General features: G+C 34.5%; 1 long non-coding RNA gene across 2 annotated transcripts; it reads right to left on the bottom strand.

Moving 5' to 3' along the window:
* Positions 1–1,941: 1,941 nt before the first annotated feature.
* On the bottom strand, positions 1,942–4,591 carry LOC141668412 (uncharacterized). Of its 2 annotated transcripts, XR_012553058.1 has the most exons (8): positions 4,392–4,591; positions 3,698–4,022; positions 3,548–3,619; positions 3,313–3,384; positions 3,170–3,241; positions 2,796–2,867; positions 2,648–2,719; positions 1,942–2,072 (listed from the first exon to the last, which is right to left on the bottom strand). It is a non-coding gene; the product is annotated as an uncharacterized LOC141668412 (long non-coding RNA). The 2 variants fall into 2 exon arrangements; XR_012553057.1 differs by lacking the exon at positions 4,392–4,591 and having other exon boundaries at positions 3,698–4,090.
* Between the last annotated feature and the right edge of the window lie 2,660 nt (positions 4,592–7,251).

The following is a 7,251-nucleotide window of genomic DNA, read 5'->3' as shown; positions in this document are numbered from 1 at the left end:
AAACTGACGGACAAAGTGAAAGAACAATATAGACGATCGAGGATATGTTGTGAACCTGTGCAATAGATTTCAAAGGAAATTGGGACGATCATTAGCCATTAATTGAGTTTTTCTACAACAACAGTTATCACGCAAGTATCGGCATGCTGCCTTATGATGCATTGTATAGAAGAAAGTGTAGATCCCCTACATAGTGGGATGAATTGGTGAGTGCAAATTAATTGGCCCAGAGCTAGTTCAACAAACAAAAAAAAGGTGGAAATAATTCGAAAAAGATTAATTGCTGTTCAAGATCAACAAATGAAATACGCGAATCGAGAGAGAAAAGATATGCAATTTGAACCTAGAGACAAAGTCTTGTTAAAGATATCTCCTTGGAAAGGTTTAACCAGATTTGGAAAGAAAGGGAAGTTGAGTCCTAGGTATATTCACTACAAGAAAAAAGTCCATAGACATCGGTTTTTGGCCGATGTCTATGCTGTTTGGCAACCGATGTTGATGTCGGTGATGTCTATTCTAGACATCGGCCATAACCCGATGTCTTTACTAGCTTAGACATCGTTTCTGGAAAAAGAACTGATGTCCATTCATTGTTTTTTTACAAAAAATGTTAGAAATAAATAATTTAATAAATAAATTACACTTATTACAACAGATTAAACATATAATGAGCTATATTTTTTTACCACATAGACATCATATATTTTCTTTTAGGTGATGTAAAATCAGATATTAAACATCGATTTATTCAGTAAAATGCGATGTCTATAGTTGCACATAAACATCAATTATATGCCAAACAAAGTGATGTCTATGTTCAATTTACACTTGAATATGTCTATCTTTGACATCGGTTTTTTTATCAAAAATGATGTACATTAACTTTTTTTACATCAGTTTTTCTTCTTTAAAAATAATGTATAATTATTTTTGAGATATCAGTATTTATTCATTAAAAGTGATGTACAATTGTTTTTTGACATCAGTATTAATTCATTAAAATACGTGTTTTCATCTCAGTATTTCAGCACTATTTTTATTTTTGAAGTTAAATGCTGCAATTGGAAGATCTGAGAATTAATATATATTTGAAATTCTACACTGCCAGTGCAAACTACAAAGATTATTTGATTAAATATTTACAAGATTTTCAGCAAGATCAGATCAACCAAATCAAGAGTCACACTAGTTCCCCCTGTTATGATACAAAGTTGTGCGCACTAGTAAGCTGGTTTTGCAACAACTTTACTTTGATGCTTGAGGACTTTGTAATAGAGCAGCTATATCCAGTCCATGACTCCCACTCCGTTGTAGTCCCTCCACAGTTGATAAAAGTGAGTAATCTGCGGGTTTCACAATAGCTCTTTGTCTCAGAATATGGAGGTGGTCTTGATTTGGAAGCAACTCGACATCATAGTTGAAGAGTAAGATTGTTGTTGCACTTACATTGAGGTTTTCGGGAGCAGGAAAGATCTTTCTTTAAGCATCAAGCAACTCTACAAAATAAACTAAGCTAGTTCATGGCGTGCTTATAAAAAACTAGTAGATATCATATCTATAGAAATTTACGAATTGTTATTTGAAGATGACATGCTGGATACAAGATTCCTGTAAAAGATACAAAAGGAATTTAAAGAAATATTGATATTTAGTTTATAGAGTATATGAAGCAGGAAGAAACCTACACACTAGATGGCTGGCAGTTATATTCAGCTGTCCGTGAAAAATTGTTGTAAGATACATCACTGCAGCCAATACAATTATGAAATTTGTGAATACGATAAACATGGAACTTAATAATGATCCATCCTGGCATGTGGTTTCTCTAAATCCAGATGATATATTGAACTGGAAGCTGTGTAAAGAACTAACAAATTTTCTTTGCTGCCAGAAATCCAACTTGGTATCTCTCCAGTCAATGAATTGTGATTCAGATACCTACATTCGATTACAAGTTGGTGTCACACTTCTGAGTACATTATTTTGTAAATTACATAGAGGCTAAAGTAAACAGGTATAGGAAAGAAGATAAATTATGCAAGTCCAGCTATCCGAGTTAGTTGCATGTGTTCCTGGAAGGTAATAATTTCTTATAAGAAGTATTTGAAACAAATTCACATACAGATATTGTATACTAAGGTCGTTTAAGAGCGCCATTGAATCTGGTATTTGGCCAGTCAACCGATTAAAGCTCAGATCTCTGCAAACAAATAAAATAAAACTCAAAATGATAAAATTTTGATATATTTCCTAGCATACATGTTTCTGCAGGTTTTTGCATTCAACATGGCACATCACACGCTACACAAGCATATAAAGCTAATTTTTAGGACCTAACTGTAAAAGTAGAACAATACTTTTGAAAATCCAGAAGTACCCTCATAATTTATAATGTTCTTCTTTATATGCATAGACAGAACAGTGTAACTAAATTATTATAAGGAGAGTCTCTGAATGTGCTAATGAATTCTACATAGTAATACGTAAAAATATAGGTCTCTGTTGTGTGCTTGTATCGACTAATGCATCTGTGAAAACATATATAGTACATTGTAATCCCTCACACGCGCATGCACATACATACATTGTGAGGAACTCCATTACCAAAAATTAGTACCGGATTGAGCAATAATAAAAGTTAGCTTACAGGGTTTTTAGTTGACCAAGTACTCCAAAGTATTCTGGAAGTGCACCATTGATCAAGCAATTTCTTAATATCCTGCAAAAGAAAGAAATGTTAACTAATTTTTTCAGGGAAACACATCTACATCAGACAAAATTTCTGTACGACTTACAGCACATGCAAGGATTGCATATCTTTTAAATCTGGGATAGTCGAATTTCTTCCAGTCAGATCAGATATCCTCCTATCAACAGAAAGCACAGAAGTAATCAACTGATCTCAAAAGTACAAACCAAAAATCAACTACAATGATAGAAGGTCATGAAGGTATTAAACATTGGCTAGATATTTGAGCAGTTCTTATAGTTCTATTAGATTTCTCAGACGGGAGATGCTCAAAGGAATTGGACCCTCCAGTCCTATTCCCTGCAAGTCCCTGCACAAAATTTGAAGTTTATTGAGAGGTATATGTAATCGTAGTTTCTAGAATATGTACTAACAACCAAGTAGAACCAAACTGAAGCATAATCGACCAAAATTACTCACAGTCTTGTCATATTTGTCCAGTTTCCAATGAAATCAGGTATCTTCCCAGAGAAATCATTCCCATCTATCCTACTGCAAGGAGTAGATAATTTTAAGACTCTGTTAAACTTAGAAATATACAGTATAGATGAAGTAGTACTTACAAATCCTCTAGATTCCTCAGGTTGCCAAATGTTTCTGGTATTGTTCCATTTAATTTATTTGCAGAAACAACGCTGTGAAGATTGTTTGCAAGATTTCCATCAATTGATAAATAATGATAGAAGTGTTAAAGCATTATGTAATTATGTTTTAATTATGATAAAAATGTGAACACATTATGTAATAAATAAAAGCCCTCCATGAAGAACCCTTTAGGCATGTAATTGTAATTCTTACAATCTCCTCAAGCCAATCAAACTTCCAATGTTTCGAGGAATAGGCCCTTCAAGTAGATTATCTTCCAAAAACCTGAAAAGTTCAGCTCAGATTAAGTCAACCAAAGGTTATACTTGAAATCCAAGTCATATAGATCACATTTTCACTTACAGCTCCTGAAGAGTAGCGATGTTGGCTAGTTCCTGAGGAATCGAACCTTGGATACGATTCCCCAAAAGGGATCTGCAGAAAGGAGAGTTCTAATTTACTACAACTCTAAGAGGTCATGCTAGGAAGCTTAATTTAAAGATATGTTTAGTTCACTACACTGCACAAAAAAATGCAGACAAGAAATTAGCAAGTATCACAACAAAACCATACAGAAAGACAACGCGAAGCTGACCAAAAGCTCTGGGAATGGTTCCTCCGAGGACTCAGAGGCATGAACCTCGAGTGAGAAGAAGGCCCAGATGAGAAATTCACATGATCACCAAACCTATTCATTGGGGAGCTTAATCATGTATTAGTCTTACTATAAGATCTGAAGTTTCCCACATCATTCATCCCCGCGAATCCTGTTAATAAGCATCAAGTTCTTAGCAGCCAATACAGAATCATTGCAACAATAATACAGAAATCAAAATACTGAAAGTAGTATCCATATTTAAGTTTTAACTAACAACATGTTATTTTTAGACACATACAAGACTCAACCAAAACTAAACCAGGTCATACTGTTCAACAAAATTTTTGTTTTGTCAACTACAGAGCATGACACATACATCTGTTTCAACTTTCCACAAAATTAACGCAACATGAGCTATTTCAAACATAAATATGTGATAAATCATTAATCAGTGACGACCTTTTGCAGGAAAGATCCAGCAGACGAGCACAAACAAGCTTTTAGATGTTCATTCCTCTAGATCCAAACTAAAAGGCAAGTAAAAGGTCATAATATAAAACCAAAATAAACAAAAAGATCATAGATTGGATCAGTTTTCTTTCACATGTACTTTAACTATCACATACATATGTAGTTCCTTATTTATGCAACCAATCAAAATTATTCTAGTAAATCTAAAGCTCATCATCAGATATAAAATTTGAAGCGACAGATAAATAACAAGAGGCAGTGATGTACTAATACTAATATCATCTCCGGCAACGTCAATTCTATTAAACATATTCAAATAAGTAAATTAGGGTTACAATTTAAAAAAAAAACCAAAATTAAAAATTCAGGGTTTCGATTTTAAAAAACCCCAATTGAAAACTACTCACAGAGAATACCCTATTTCAAAATAACATAGTAAATTCACTTACCAATTCGAGTTTCTAAAATGATAACCAAGTAGAGAAGATCCTAATTCAAGCTTATCCTCTTACGAGCTTAGCATAGAAAAATGGAGAGAGATGGTGGAGACGATGGTGGTGAGTGGTGGAGATGATGGTGGTGAGCAGAGCGGTGGTGATGTTGGTGAGTGGGGGTGGTGAGTGGTGGAGATGATGATGGTGGGGTGAGAGAGTCGGGGCGAGAGAGTCGGATGAGAGAGAGAGAGCTTATGTGTCTCGTGGGGGAAAAACAAAAAGGGGGGAAAAATATTTGCTAAGGGCGGAAATTTATTTGGCTAAGGCGGAAACAAAAATAAAGTGGGCGGGGAGTGAATTTTTTTTTGGAACTTTAGACACCAGTTTTAAAAGAACCGATGTTTTAAAACAACATAGACATCATAAAAACACGGGGTGATGTTATAAATTCTTTTAACATCAGTGGCAAACCTAACCGATGTCTAATGTGTGATGTCTATTGACAGTTTTCTTGTAGTGATTGGACCATTCGAAGTACTACGACAAGTTGGAAAGGTGGCTTATGAATTAGCGCTACCTTCGTAAATGTAACATCTTCATAACGTGTTTCACGTTTCTCTTTTGAAGAAGTATAATGCAGATGCATGCCATGTGATCGAATTGGAACCAGTAGAAATCCAACTAGACTTGTCTTATATGGAACAACCAATTCGAATCCAAGATCGGAAAGAGAGGACGCTTAGAAATAAAGTTGTCCTCTAGTTAGAGTGTTGTGGAGAAATCCATTAGTGGAAGAGTCAACTTGGGAATTAGAAAGTGAAATATGAGGAAAGTATCCCCATCTATTTGCAAAGAATAGATTCTGGGGACAGAATCCCTTTAAGGGGGTAGATTGTAACGACTGGGAATTTCGTGACGTAATTAAGTGAATAAAGTATGATTTTGTGATATAATTATAAATTATGTGATTAAGTGATGGTTAATTGTATTTATTGTATATTAGTATATGGGAGCGTAGATAGATGCGTTCCAATTTAAAGAGCCAGCTTAGGGATTAAACTGTGTTGTCGGGCCATCAGGTAGAATGGAACCCGTCTTAAAAAGGGTTTAAAATGTTTAAATATGAAATGTGAGTGTTAATGTGAAATGGAATGTTTAAGTAAGTATTGCGTTCGAGTGACGTGTCGGTTGGTAAAGATAATTGATTGTGAAGCGTAATTGAAACGCTGAGCGTCGGGCCGTTAGGCATGACGTGACCCGGTACGTGAAAAGAGGAATAATGATAAAAAGGAAAATTTTATGATCAGATATGAGTTTTGATGTTTGAATATATGTGCTTTCTTGTCTGTATGCATGACTACGTGATTTGTTAAATTTTAAACAGATTTAAGGAAATTATTTGATTTAAAATAAGGATTATTGGACCTTTATGCATTTTTATAAAATTACTCGAATAAGGTCGAGGCATGAAATTTGATTTGTTACCTTCGAAGTAGTCCTAGAGACTTTCTAAAAATAATAGACGGATTTATTTCATGATCGGTGCATTTTAAAAATGATTTTATGGAGTTAAAAATGCTATTTTCAGCATTATCTTGTAAAATCCGTATTTCATCAACCGTTTGCTCAAAAATTATTCTGAAAATATGGCTGAAAAGCTAATTTCAAGATCTATGTTTTAAAAGTATTAATCGTACCAATTCCATCTTTTCCGAGAGAGATATTTACTAATTAAATTCGTTTTTGGAAAGGAATAAAGAATGATTTGGTGATATAATTTCCAATTTACTAAACTACCCTTCCTTGGTAGTATATAAACCCCACCCCCTTTCTTTTCTTTCCTCACCCCGACCTCTCTCTTTTTCTCTCATTTCTTTTTCTCTCTCTCGGGTTTTCTCTCTCTCACTCTCGGTACTCTCTCTCTCTCTTCAATCTCTCTCTTGTTCTTTATCCATTTTTGATTATAAGACCATGGTTGTATGAGATTTTGCTTCATCTATCTATATATATAGATGCATGTTTCTATCTCCAAGGTTTTTGAAAAATCTAAAGTTGGAATTTGGTGGTTTTGCTTCGGTTCTTATGAAAACAAAAAGGATTTTGATCTTTAATGATTTGGATTGTTGCTATATGCTTGCATGTGTATATTTGTTGTGATAATCGGTGGTTGAAGGTTGGAAACTCCCGAGTGAGGGCACCACCGTGAAGCCACCGCCACTGGTGATGAACTCCGGTGAACCGGTGGTGAGTGATGATACCATAACTGAGCTCTAGAATTCATAAATCTTATTTTTGGTGATTGCATGTAGTGATTTTCTTAAAACCCGATGGGTTTTTAATTTTTAAAGCTAATGAGTTGATTTAAATGGTTGTGGATGTTTATTCTAGGATAATGATGAGGGATTAGAATGATT

Source organism: Apium graveolens, chromosome 6, assembly GCF_009905375.1.
Source record: "Apium graveolens cultivar Ventura chromosome 6, ASM990537v1, whole genome shotgun sequence".
Taxonomy (NCBI): domain Eukaryota; kingdom Viridiplantae; phylum Streptophyta; class Magnoliopsida; order Apiales; family Apiaceae; genus Apium; species Apium graveolens.
Note: the sequence above shows the minus strand (reverse complement) of the source record. Positions and strands in the feature narration are given on the sequence as shown.